We start from the raw sequence: 11,834 nt of genomic DNA, 5'->3' as shown, positions 1-11,834 counted from the left end.
TTTTTTATCCTTCTACTGACGCGTTGACAAAGGATAGCGAATGTATTTTTTGAGGTTACGCACCGATATTTCGATTCGATCCGCGAATAAAGAAATCTTAGACCGCGAATATGGGAATTGGGTCGCAATTTTTCAATCCGCGAATAGTGAAAACGCGAATGAAGGAAGCGCGAATAAGGAGCTTCTACTGTATTCAATGGTTCGACACACACTAAAGGTGGGGTCTAGAGCTGCTGACTACCAAGCGGGTAACCGGGGTTCTGGCTCGAAAAGCAGGAGTAGGAATGGCGTGGTTTTTAATCAAAAATTGTAAGGCACTACCTCACGCCTCGCCCAAGGGGAGAATTATTGGATAATTAGACCCACCAAAAAAAATGATGAGTTCTGTTTGTCCAATAGTTATTTGGACAAACTATCTTCATACCGTTTATTCAATACACTTCTGAATCACATTGATACTTACACAAATAAATACCTACCCTACGTAGATACCTACACATGTAACGTTTACATTTCCAACATCCGATACCAAATAGTTAAAACGGATTTCCAAACATTATGAAAGCCCATCGTTCACAAGGGACATTAACAAGTCTTCTAGTACAAGTAAATAGGTTGAATAAGTAGCATAAGTGGAATAGTCAGGCAATTCATCTCGATTTGTCTGGCGGGTCACGGAGGACTGTCGTGACTCCACGACACATATGCGCCCGCGCATTTGTACAGACAACCCACAATTGCAGATTTCGAAGATATTTTTGATAGTTTATTTCGGTACGAGATTTGTGGGATTTAGATAAAGACAATAGCTAGAAATCTAGACTAGAGAATAAAATTGAAATAACCGCTTTTTGCTACATGCATATGAATATAAATACGATACATACACAATTTTTTTTGTCTATCTGTCTGTCTGTTTGTTCCACCTTATCTCTGAAATGGTTGGACCGATTTTCACGTGACTTTTATTGGCGGGTAGCTGATGAACTAAGGAGTAACTACTACTTTTATTTTATATAAGAAAAATTATAGTCCACGAGAGCGAAGACGCGCGCATCAGTTAGTTTTAACATAAATTACAGAAGAGTATTCATTAAGTAATTGATTATAACAGTCACAGGTTTACTTTTGGTATTTTTTATCACTGAAATCCTCTTACATCAATGACTTACCATCAAACACATGTTGACATGAACTCATTTGCTGCAATTTGACGTTTCAAAAGAATTATTATTTATAGACATTATATACCAATAAATAACAAAATATCAATAAAAAAGACAAGATTATGTGTGCACAACTCATTTTAATGTTCCATTTCAATTCACACTTCCGATAGACGTTTTACAGTTAATGGTAACACGGCCAGAGATCAATTTACAAGGACCATAATTTACGTATCGTATTACAAACATCTAAAATTTTATTTGTACGTCTGTTATTTACTATCTATTCGCGAAGCTGATCGACCCTCTCGTAAACTTGCTGGTACGACCAAATAACCGCCAAGAGACACATATTCAACTAACAAATTAACTAACTTCAACCCTTTTCCTCAACCCTTAAGGTTCGTAATCTAATGTGGAAGGGTTACAAAGAAAATAATCTTATGATTTAGAGCTCCATATCTGTCAAGTGGGGACCGATTATGTGAATCTGTTTGCGAACAAATAGGTTTATTGGCTACTGTCGTAATAAAACTCTATGATTTATCAATGGCGATAGCTGGAGATAACAATATTTTGACGTGGAATGATTTCATTGATCCCTGCCGTTACCATTTTATGTTGGAGTTGCATTGTACACCGTGGACACGACCTCGGTGCTACAAAGTAGTAGAAACAAAAGAATAAATGCATTTGCTTTGTGCAGCTTAGTTTAGGTATATGAATGTCCATAATAGCAGTATCATAAAAAAATTACGATACGATGAAATAGTAAAAAGAGTTTTTATAAGGGCTTTACACTAAAGGTTCATTCTAAAACAATTAATAGGTAGACAGAGAGAGTAACTAAGTACATCAGATTGTACTAGAACTCAAAGAAATTGCACATTGCAACATGGATCAACCCAATAAACCTTGTAACCTTTATAATCACAAAGAAATCTTAACACCTCCAAAACACTGAAAGAAGATCACACATCTACATATAATAATACCAATAACTGACCAAATAAATTAAATGAACGATCGAATTTAAGTGCAAACGGACAAAGAATTGAAGGTTTTGTATTATGACGTCCATAAATATAATAAAAAAGCTGTAAAGTCATCATAAAGGCTTTGGGGACAGAAGGCCTAGTGTGACTTTGTTTTACATTAACGCAATCGACACGTGTATGACGTTGGGCGCTCTGATTGGCTGCTGCGAAGTTGACTAACCAATCAAAGGGTTAAGCGCGGTAACGTTTCGCATGCGTTAAGGTAATAAAGAAACTTGAGTTAGGCCTTCTGGTAACTGGTGTCAGAAATAGCGGAGTAGAGTTGTGCAAGTCACATCTTGTGGCCAGGATCAGTTTTCAAGGTCCTGTGCAATCGTGCGTGGAAGTACGTGCAGTCGTTGAATTAAAATCGAATCAAAGCTTTGTTCGCAAATCGGTTGGAATACTTGATTCTTTAGTACCGTAATAGGTATTGGTATACATAATAACGTTAGTCTCTTAATAGGTTAGTCGGTCTTCAAAATTTTCCTTATAGGATTTTATTAATAAATAATAAAATTGGAGTGTCTCTTTATATTGAAATAATAGCTTTTACTACATACCTATACATACATACGATAGATAATACTAAAATAACAAATTTTAAAATTTTTGTCTGTCTTATTGTTCCGGGTATTCTCTGAAATGGCTAGACCGATTTTGACGGGAATTGTATTGGTAGATAGCTGATGTACGAAGAAGTAACATAGGCTACATTTTATTTTAGAAAAAAAAACAAAATCCCATGTTCTGTTAGAAGTCATTATTCTACGCGAACGAAGTCGCGGACAACAGTTAGTCATATTATAAAATTAAACACATGTTGTTTCATGTCACATTTCTGACTTATACTTATTAAACTATGTGGTAAAATCAAATCAGAAACAAGTCTAAACATCAGTAGACGATACTTCTAACACGAACAGAAAATACGCATCCAACTTGGAAATAATTAACTAAGAATTCATTAATACTAAGTACCCAACTGCAATTGAATACGCCGAATAAATATTTACTAGCACTCTTAACCTACATAGTTTGCTTAATAAAGCAATTAAATGTTATTTAATCGGGAATTAAGTAAGGAAGATAAATGTAGACTCTCAATGAATATCGCGGTGGTAAATCTTTGAGCACGCGCCGATGTGGTACCAAACCACCTTAGTTTAAATGTGATAAGATCGAAGACATATTAATCTAATAATAAATAACTATAATATGTATGTAGAAGTTGTAGAATACATTCCCACATTATAATTAGAAGGTAATTTGCTCGCAAAATATAAAGAGTATTTGAATTTATTGACGTTAATCGTGTTTTTGATTGTCGGTATTTTTTTATTTGGGGTCATCACTATTCCGGTTGAGTATACTCTTACACGTGTTTCTTATTAATTCTTATTGGGCTTGCGAGTTATCTAGTAAAAATGAACTTTTTTAAATTAATAAACTAATAATAAAAACTTAAATTAATTCCGGAGTTCTTTATTCAATACATGCTGTGATGTCTTTCAAATGTTGTGCTTTAGTAATAAGATTGCCGATTTCTAATTTTAAGTTAATGTTAATTATGTAGTGCCAACAACCTCACATCAATAAATAAATAATATAGATATTAATGTTCACAAATGGTGTTTTTTACTGACTGACGTTCTTTCTTTCTTTTACCAATAGGTCTACATACTCGTATCAGTTGCAATACATATATCGCATCTCCTTCAAAAACCCAACCACGTCTTGATACAAACTATAATGTAGTATAAAGTACCAATAAACATAATTTACAAGCCATTACATTATACTTTATTAGTGCTATCGTTAAGTTCGATATCAACTTTCAGAATATCAGGTTCACTTGCCCAAGTACCTTCCTATTAAATTCACAAACTGAAATATTACAATACTTCTTCAATGTCGATGTTTTGTGATCTTGATTTATTTATTATTTATTTTCACAAATGAAATGAAGATTCATGACGTGATACAGTGATTTAGAAGCTACGATAATAAGTTATCACGGAACAAGTTATACTTATCCAAATTAACTGAAAATCACGGTTTACTCGTGTGTAAACTGTGGTTTTTACGTACATTAATGGAGAAAACCTGTTCTAGTTTCGAATCACAAAAGGACTCTTCATCATGAGCATTTTGCGCACACGCGCAAGTATAATTCTTAAAATTTTGTTTGTCTGTTTCTGTATTTGTTTTGGCTACCTGCTACTGCTAACAGCTAGACTGATTTTAAAGGGACTTTTATTGAAGATAGCTGATACTACATGTACTAGATAGACACCAGTCATCAATGTCTTTTTATAAACCTTAACCCTTTTATGTAAACAAGGTCATAGTTCAGCAGTGGACGGTGACAGACTATTGATGTTGATCCAACCAGACGAACGGAGGTCTTCGCAGTCGTATTGGCAACCAATTGACCAATGAGGCGATCAATTTTATTAATATAAATTTCATCTAAATCAAGGTGATTAGTCTCAGCAGAATAATCCGACTAAATACAACTGACAGATGTCCTAAAATGGTTGATCAGTCCATTGAATTGAATATTCAAATGAAATAATCCTGACGGTCACATACATAAAACCATGAATTAAATGTAACAAGTTGTATGAAATACTTACTTTTTTCATACATGCATTGCAGGCAAGGCCATCGTGTGGGTGTTGGGTTTTATCGGATTACAGTGTGAATATAATGTAATAAAACAATCGAGTGCAAGTTTGTATGGTATCGGTATATCCCTTTCATTTTCAATGCGAAATCTTTAATAACTTTCAATATCAAATTGACTGATACAAGTCAGTTTGTTCATTCTTTCTGGTTAAAATAGTAAGTACGTTAATTGAAGTAGATCGAGTAGGAGTTCATCATTAATGGAGAGTAAATAAAACAAAATTGCAAAAGGAAGGAAAATATACATTAGGAAAAATGTCTTAAGGTATACAGTCAGTAAAAAGAGTTAATGAGGTATGTACTTCCCCAGTCGTGCCCTCTCAGAATTCCTTTCAGCTTTGAATTAAATCCATGACAAATGAGTATGACTTTCAGGATAAATAAAAAAGGTACATCGGACACTTTTTGCTTGTTTCTCAAGTTTTGTAACGAATCGATTAAAAAAAAAAGTGTCATTACAGAATATTTTTGGACGAACGTTCGACCTTGCCGCGTCTTTGCGCCACCCGTCACTCTAAACAGTGAGAGCTTTGTCATTTAACACGATCATTTTCAATGTTATATAAAAATAAGAGTAAAAAAATGTCTCGTAGAAACTAGATGTCGATTAATTCGTTTTATATGATAATAAACAGTCTAATCATGTTAAATATCCGATAAAAGCTCGATGAGTTTCAGGTCACATCGGGACTCATAAGCGTTCACCATGCACCTGGTGTGCACAAAAAAGATTGAGTCTGTAGTCGACTCACGTGTGACTACATAGATGACTATCCTTAATAGAAAAAAAAAGTTAACACAACTTATTAGGTATATACAAAACAAATACTTATTTATCGAACGATTTCATTCACATCGTAGTATCTGCATAATCTATATTTCGTAATCAAATGACGACATTTTTTGTCTAACAGTCCGTCTCCCCAAGGCCGTACTACACGGAAGGCTGGGACTTAAATTAAATAATAAACAACATTTAGCTACTGGGCATTTTCCTACATAATGTTTTACACATAAGATTGAACAGTTAATGTTTCAAAACATGTGTTTAATAAATTAGTTTAATTAGTCATAACGTTTAGGTACGTTATTTATGTGGATTAAGTCACAAATATATTTTTCTGGACCACACATGATAGCCAATATTTTAAAACTTCTTATTTGTAAATTAATCTCCTTTACTTATAATACAACAGTATTCCGGGAAATGATTTAGATTTAGATTTCAGCCATGATTATCCCACTGCAGGGCAAAGGCCTCCCTACCCTCCTTCCACTGTTAGTTTCCGATTTCCGGGGAAAAAACTCATTTGGGAAAAGACTAGGTAAAAAATAGAAGCGTTCTACTACCTACGCCTACGAGTACAAAGCCCCAGAAAAGTCAAAGCTCTCTGTTGCTGTTAAAAAAACGTTTACTGAAAAAGTATATTAACATATCGGTACATTGGAATTGAAAGTGATATCGTTTTTAAACCAATCTAACACAGAATATAACTAGGACAGATTGACAAATATTCAAACAAGACCATCAACACAATACATTTGACCGTCGCAGGCGCAGTGCCGCCGCGTACCAGGCGACATTCACAACTCGCATCGTGAAAAAAGAACGTACCTAATTTCACGCAACGTAAACTCCGTGAACACTTTTTGTCATATTATGATGACAAATTGAGGCTATTTCCTAGTTGAGTTAATTGTCCAGGTTCATTGTGAGCAGCTTACTCATCGACGTTTTTGTACAACACTGGCCCTCAACTTGCACTTTCGATTTTGCTCAAGTTACGCATCGATCTGATTGAAGCCCGCGGCACTCTTTGTACGGCCGACCTGAAGAATTCCGGTTTCGTTTCCACGAAGCAGTTCCATCTGACCACGAAACTGTATCACAAAAACTCGATGTCCTTTGTATTTCCCTAATTTGGTGTAAAATTTATTACTTTACTCGAAATGAAGGAAAATATGTAACAAAGTCTCGAGAACCTTACTCCAATAACTTGAAATGTATACGACTATGGAAACGCACGGTTTTGTTCGCCACTTAATAATTGTACTTTCAACAGTTCGTGCAATAAAGTAAACGTACAATTCAAGTTATGTTTTGTGATAAATATTATTTAGTTTAACTAACGTCGTTGTAAGTTATCTAAACAATACTGGAACGTTACCGAGCTGAGGTGGGGACCACAAATTATATCGCACTAACGGACAAACATTCAAGCTTGCGACATTAACATTAGTTATCAGGAGACAACTCGCTGCGAGTAACACAAGGCCATCGAAAGTAATTAAGTGTAAGCAGAGACTCGGACCACCTTGTAGACGATTTTAGGGCTTCCCGCGTCAAGGACGGTGGCTCCTCAGAACACGCAAATTGCTGCGGTTTTACAAAAAGAGGTTCGAAGTTTTGACCACAACTTTTTAAGTTCAGACTTGTTATTGTTTTGAAGTTTTGTTAAAAGTAGTTTTTTGAGGAAGAGGATCTTTCAATGACTTCTCCCGCCTTAGGCGAGGCGAGAGGAGTGTCAAGCTGTTACTGACTAAAAACCACCATGTTCCAACTCCTACTTTTTGAGCCGGAGTCTTGATAACCCGCTAAGCAGTCCGCAGCTCCGAGAAAACTAGTATGTAGGAGCTTTAAAGACAACTATCAAAGACATCTCTGAATGTTCCACCAAATCCTTAACATCTTAAAGCATATTCCATATTACTAAATTCAACCAAAAGGGCTGGTAATATTTCACAAAAGACTAACTCTTATTACCATTAAATTGTTCCAATTGGCCTTAGGCAAGACCACCTGTACGCCGAATCAGAGACAATTAAACTAGCGAATACATTACCAGGTGCACACAGTTGTATAACAGATGCCTACAACGTATATTAAAATAGAAAGTGACAATAAGAAACAACTTTTCGTTTCAGTCTCGTTAAAGCATGCAAATACAGTTACATCGATTGATATTAAAACGACTAACTGACATACAATATAATCTAACGGACGCCATTTTGTTTTTAATTGACAACTTTGACGTTTTTTGCTCGCTCGTGTGTTCCATTTTCAAATGAAATTTTGATGTAACTGGCTGGTAATGTAGAAATTTCTTACAGCTTGTATTAAAGTGAGTTTGAGTGTCACTTTGTTCTATTTAAATTAGAAGCTTTTTGAGTTTTCATAAACACAAACATACATAACCTCACGCCTGTTTCCCATGGGGGTAAGCAGAGATAATGGAACGCCAATTGAGTTTTCAAATTTTGAGTTTTCCTTAGCCTTCAATTCAATTGTGGTTATTTTTACGACCACCTAACGTTAGACACACATCTATACATATAATAAAATCGTAGAAAAGTGCTGTCTGTACATTGAAAATAAAAATAAAAAAAATAGCAGGGGTTATTGTTATGTCGATGTCGAACCCAAAAATGTAATTAACTTTTTTTTTGTCTGTTTGTCTGTTTGTCTGTTTGTCTGTTCGTCTGTGCGCGCTAATCTCAGAAACGGCTGATCCGAGTTGGATGCGGTTTTCACGAATATATTGTGGGATGCTTAAATTTACATTTAGTGTTTGTTTCATGTCAATCGGTTCATAAATAAAAAAGTTATGTCAAATTAAAGAATCACGTCGAACATTCTATGCTTATACCATTAATCTCCGCAACTATTTGACGGATTTGGTTGAAATTTGGTACAGATATAGTTTAGAACCTTAGAAAGGACATAGATATATTTTTATTTCAAAAATCAAAAAATAAAAATAAGAAATAAATTATTTATAAATAATTCTATGTCGATCGTTACACGACTTCGGTTCATGTTATTGTTTTAATTCATCGAAAAAAGTAAATAAATAGTAAAAAGGTATGAAAAAAATAATATCAATATAATAAAACATTTAGTACAAAGAAAATGCTCTAACGGAGTATAGATAATTCTATGTCGATCGTTACACAACTTCGGTTCATGTTATTGTTTTAATTCATCGAAAAAAGTAAATAAATAGTAAAAAGGTATGAAAAAAATAATATCAATATAATTAAACTTTTAGTACAAAGAAAATGCCCGAACGGTGTATAAATAAATAATCCAAGTTGTCTTTATCCTCGATAGATGGCGTTGGGATCGAAATAGATCGCGCTATGGTTTCGTTACATTCATTTGGTTGGGTATCGGCCGAGCGCTTCGATACTATCGTAGAAAAAGTGTATTATCAGTCGTATGATTATTTGTCTGTAGTGGTCCTGCTGTTTCGTATATTCTAAATTGGTTTCGTTGTATTTGTCAATTAATAAGTTTATTTGTTGGGTTTTCCTGGTTTTTTGGTTAAACTATTTAACGTAGGTTTAGTTTGATATCGATTATTAGTAGTTACTATAGTTAGTTTTTTTAATAAAATTGTAAGTCTAATTTATAAATTAATTAGATTAGATTTAAGTCGTTTCTTTTAAATTATTTAGTTTAAGCTTGGTTATTATAGCATAGAGGATAGGTTGTAATATAGTTTCTTTTTTAATTGTTATAAATTCGTAATTCGTAGCTTTCTTTAGTTTTAAGTTAGTTTAAGTCCGTTATTAAACTATTTTTTCAATGCCCTAAGTGAGTATACATCTATTAAATTCAAACGCAGAGCTCATTATGTTGATTTTTGAAGAGTTCCCTGGAATATCTTCCACATCTCATTTTTGAAGAGATCCCGCGAGATCGGGAACTATGTGGTTAAAACCAAAAATTTGCCGGAAGTCACTATTCCACGCGAACGAAGTCGCGGGCAAAAGCTAGTATTTTAATATAAGTCGAGCATTTAATTGCGATTTTCACAAACTGTTTCAACGACATACATTAAAGCGACACTAAAATAGTTGATTGACATAAAAAAATAGCTCCATTATATGTCATAAAAATTCTTCCTGCAGATTAAAATTAGCTAACAGGATAAGAAAAACCCATCAAATCTAAACACCAATCAAACGTAGGTATACGGAAGTGTTTAAAACGAGACATAACAATTTAAAATAATGAAACGAACACACACAATGATTGATTATATTGTGCAGTTGACATATTAAATAGTAATTAATCAATTAATTGAAGTCTGATGAACGAATCAATTTGTTAGCAGTGGTCCAAGCTGGCGGACCAATGGCCTTAAAATGATAAATTGCATATAAAAATAGATCTGTAACAGGTATTGTGTAAACAGCGTTTAATTTAATTGGTATTGTAAAGGCTAGGTTGACTTGCGAACTTTGTACCGCCTTAGAATCAATGAATATGTTTTCTAGATTTCTTCACACTTAAAATTCTTCTATCGTCACGTTCGAAGTGGTAGGTAGACGTGCACATTTCACCATTTATGTTATAAGACCCATGTAATAGGGAATGAGCCTATTGCCATATACATGACATACACAATTCCAGATTCCATGCTACTACTGAGCAATTTTCGAAAAGCCCAGCAATACTTTGCATGACCCAGGAATCGAACCTGATACCTCTTGCCCGGCAGTTACACTTGCGACCACCCGACCAACGAGACAATCCACACATTAATACTTCAAAAACATTGTGGAAATCATGTTTTCACAAAAGGATTTGCTTTGTTGTTGTGTGCGAGATTTCATCATCATCATAACAGCCACAAGACGTCCACTGCTGAACATTCGCCTCCTTCAATGACTTCCAGATGGGCCGGTTGAAAGAGGATTGCTCGGATGTATTTACAAACCCACAACCACATAAACAAAGATGCACAAATGATACCGAAACCTTCCTACAAATCCTACATCAAATTAGATATAGTATTAGATTAATAAGAACCGTTACAATGTCGAACATTAATAAATTTGTCCTACGTTATAGATAGTGCGAGAGTGCGAGCGTGGACAATGAGCCAACCCTGAGTTATTGCCAAGATGGCCCATTAGTCTCCGAAGCCACAGAATAATGGCTCAGAAAGATGTACTATCTACGTACCTAGATATGGCATTGTGCCTTAAAGGTGTTCCGAATTGGGCCTCCTTTTAAAACGGGACTCTGTAACACAATATGAGTCATCGTTACCCTGAATGGCATTGTATAACTTAACACATCGAGCTACACAAAACCAGTTCTTAATGATCTCGCCTTGTATCAACTTTCCCCACATTCAACGGTCAACTTATGCTGGTTATCATAGCTTGATGTGAACTGTGCAGATTTCAATGCAGACTTTGTTAGCCCTTGACTTCCTGCTGGGTCAGTTCTGCTTTGTAAGCTGACTGTGCAGTTTTAAACGAATCAATCTGACTGACATTGCACAGGTAATTAAGCAGTACCTACAAAGTTCATTTTAATTCCTTTTCAGTTACAAAAAAGAGCACCATGTAACAAGACTAAAATAACACTGGATTGGAAATTACAACAACGTTAAGAAATAACTTCTTGAAAGTCTTAGAGCCTAATGATCAGGCATATCCAGTATTAGTAAGTCCACAATACGATCCCTTGCAAATAATGGTAGTGCCAACCGGTAACTCACTAAGCGATGGTATCGCCCGTCGATATGCTTCTTTTTATGACCATTCCACAGTCGTAGAAAGAGTTGGACAATCTAGGTGTCCTGAAGGCCGAAGGCTTTATTGGCTTGCCCTGGTGGTCCCATAGGCCGGTTTAAGGCCTATTATTAGTTATTAGGAACCTGTTGTGCTTTGTAATGTGTTAGTTTGATTTGGTGTTGTAGATTAATAATGAAGGTGTTTTGTAATGGACTGGAAATGTTGATGAATGTATTCTAAAGAGTAAATTCATCGTATATTGAGGTGTAAAGATAGAACCTTTTTTGGGGGTGGAAATCAGCTGCATCCGCCTAGGGTGAAGCGAGACCGAGTCGGTTCGAAGAACAGGAGTAGAACGGGGTGGCTTTTAGTCAGCAAAAGTGTGACACTCCCTCGCCTAGGCGGG

The sequence above is a fragment of the Spodoptera frugiperda genome, chromosome 5 (assembly GCF_023101765.2).
Source record: "Spodoptera frugiperda isolate SF20-4 chromosome 5, AGI-APGP_CSIRO_Sfru_2.0, whole genome shotgun sequence".
Lineage (NCBI taxonomy): Eukaryota > Metazoa > Arthropoda > Insecta > Lepidoptera > Noctuidae > Spodoptera > Spodoptera frugiperda.
This window is presented reverse-complemented; position numbering follows the sequence as displayed.